Source organism: Canis aureus, chromosome 32, assembly GCF_053574225.1.
Source record: "Canis aureus isolate CA01 chromosome 32, VMU_Caureus_v.1.0, whole genome shotgun sequence".
NCBI classification, from domain to species: Eukaryota; Metazoa; Chordata; class Mammalia; order Carnivora; family Canidae; genus Canis; species Canis aureus.
The window spans coordinates 33,944,215-33,947,336 of record NC_135642.1 but is presented as its reverse complement, the minus strand read 5'-3'; positions in this window follow the sequence as shown (position 1 = coordinate 33,947,336).

The window sequence follows — 3,122 nt, the reverse complement described above, 5'->3', positions numbered from 1 at the left end:
CTGCTCTCTGACCTTTGCTTCCAGGGGATGTAGGTGGCCGCCGGGAGGGCACAACTGAGGGGTAGCTGTTTTCAAGCTGGGAGAGGGAGGCGAAGTGGGCCCAGGCCCTAGGGCTCGCTTTGGCTCTTCTTCCTTCCCGGAGTAACTGAAGTCCTGGAGGGAAAGGGCCTTCCTTGCACACACCTGCCAGCCCACCCTCGTTTTGATTGATTCGCTTCTTCCTCATCTGAGTTCTGAAGATCTGGATGGAGGCTCCCTGCACTCAGGGTAGCACCCAAATGGGACCTTTATTTCCTCTGGGTGCGGTGCTCTACTTGGACTGACCCTTCCTGGCCTGTGGCCTTTTCAGACCCTCCAGCAGCAAAAGACTGTGGTTGGGAAGGGTGGGCTCCTCCGGGAAGCGTCCTTGGTGTAGGTCTTATGAGGCTGTGCAGGAGGGAAGGAGAACCCAGGAGTCCGGTCCAGAAAGGGTTATCTGTGCTCCTGCACCCTTGTAAGCTCCCTGGGAACTCTCGGCGCTGGCCGATTCCTGAGGGGAGGTTTAGCTGGAAGCCAGAGTACACGGGTATGAAGGTCGGGGAAACTGTGGAGCCGACACCCTGGACTGCCCTGCACCCAATCAGGACGCCCGCAGCGAGCCCAACTATTTTGTGATTTGGGGCCTCAGTTTCTTCCTCTGTGAAGTGGTGGCTTGGAATCCTTTCCACCTCCTGGAGGGTTGGAGCACTGTCCCTAGGGCTTTGCTGTTGGTCTTTTCCATCTACGTCCCCTGCCCCCCACCCCATACCTTCACAGCTTGGCTTGAAGCTGTGTTTAGAAAGGGAGGGCCCCAAAGGCCCCGAGGCCCCCGCTGCAGGATTTCATTCTAGTCTTGTTCGAGCAAAACGGGAGCAGCTGTGGCTGACCTTGGCATCCCTCTGTCCTCCCTGCCTCACGTTTTCGGAATCCCAGCCCTGCACTGGGTGATGTGGATCTGAGGTGTTCTGAAGAACGTGTCCGCTGTTAAAGGCTAGGGGGTGGCACAGGCATCCCCAGATGGTATCTGCGTGTGAAGAGAGAACACACCCCCGGGTGTGAGGGAGGAGGAGCCTGGCAGGGTGGCAGGTGGGAGTTTCACAGACCCCAGAGGGAGGTCTGGTTGGGAGGCTGGGTTGGTGCTTCCTGCCCGTACCCCTCACCTCCCTGGGTACCCCTCACCTCCCGGGCGTAGCTGGACCAGCAAGGCATTGCTTCCCAATCTGAAGCTTCTCGCAGTGCTGGTGGGGAGCTGCTCCGAGGCCCCCCCAACCCCCCGCCACACCACCACCTCCCCCACCCCCAGGGCCAAGCTGATGCCTGACCTACTTCAGCTGTGTCAGAAACCACTGGGTCTTCCTGAGGTGGTGAATTATTTAGCTAGGGCGCTGGGCCTTTCCGAGAGGGGCTAGGAAAGCTGCTCCATAATTTAAAGGCCCCCGCTCCTCTGGCTTCCCTGGGGGGGCCTCCTTCACGCCTTACTGAGCAGAGCCCAGGCCTGGTCTGAGAGGAAGAGCCAGGAAGAAGAGGGGGGCCTGAGGCCATCCCAGGGGGGCTCTCCGACAGGACTGGGGCCTTTCCTCAGGGTGAGAGGCCTTAGCAGAAAGTCCTGTCTGGACTGCACTGTGAGGCTGTGAACCCGAAGAGTTAAAAGGCTTCCTGGCCAGGACAGTAAGACAAGCCAGAAGCAGCCAGGTCCTGTCACCTATTCCGGGCTTCTTCCAAAACAGCACGTATTCCTTCCCAGAGGGGTTTCATCCTGGTCTGATTACAGGTGAAAGGCTTCTTTCCAAAAGGATTTTAGGCATCTGGGGACAACCAGGGTTCTTTTGCTTGGGGGTCCCTTTCCAAGCAGCACCGAGACCATCTCCGTGGCAGAGGAGGCTGTCTTCACAGGTGCACGCACTGCCCGCGCCCTCTCACGCCCTCTCACGCCGGTGAGGCCTGTGTGAATGGATGCTCCCTGAGGCACTGGGGGAGCCCGGGCTACCCCCGGTGCTTGGCCTGAAGCTGGCTATTTATTTCCTGGGGTAGAGATGAGACTCGGCCATTCTTGGGCATTGCTGCCTGAACAGCCCTTTTAGGGATGTGACTTAATTTGGAGCCTTTGCAGGAGAGCAGGTTCCCTGGTCCACCTTTGGAACCTCCAGGCCTGATATTGGGCTTCCTTGAGGATCAGTACAGGGTAAGGCCTTAGGCTCCGTGGGGTCCCAGAAGTCTCAGGAGGGAAGGGGACTCACTCATCCCTTGCCCCTTCCACTCTGCCCTGCCTGTCCTGCCTGTGCCTGCCTAGCTCCATTTTCTGAGGTCTGGAATAAAGCTTTTGTGATCTCGGGGAGCTCTCCGTCAGAATGCAGATATCCCTGAGAAATGGGGCAAAGCCCCTCCGAGTGGGATTAGGGAAAGTACCAGAAGGGGACCCTGGAAGGGGAAAGTAAACATGGAGGAAGAAAGACTTCCAGCAAAGTGTCAGGAGGAAGAAGCAAAAACTGCAGCCAGCGACACCCTACCCCACCTACCTTTCCCTGCACGCACGGCCTTCCCCCACCCCCAGGCATGGGCTTCTTCCAGGAGAGCAGGCCCTGTTCCCTGATGTGTTCTCTTAGGAACAGAGGAGGGGGCTATAGAAGCTGGGGGCCCGCCCTTGTGAGAAGGGAGAGGCTGGGCAGATCACTGTCCTGGCCCTATTCCAGAGCTGACAGGAAAGGGGCCTGAGCTCCTGAGGCATTTTCCCTGGGTCTCCTTGACCATCACCCAGCCCACCCACACTCTCTGCTCAGTGCAGACAACATCTGCAGGCTCCCTCCTTCTCTGGCTTCTGAATGGGTTGGGTGAGTGGGAGCCCTGCCAGCATTTGGAGGGAGGTCAGCAAGGGGAGGTCAGGTGCCCCTCGGCCATTGTCTTCGTGACCTTAGAGCAAACCACTTTGCCTGCTTTTCTGAGGCGCCCTTGACCATCAGAATCAGAATGTTAGTATGGAGAGTATTTAGTTCAGGCTCCCATTTTACAGACGAGGAAATTGAAGCTGAGAGAGATGAAGTGGTTTGCTCTAAGGTTACAAAAACAACAGCTAAGGCATGCTTCACTCACGTCTCCTGACTCCCAGC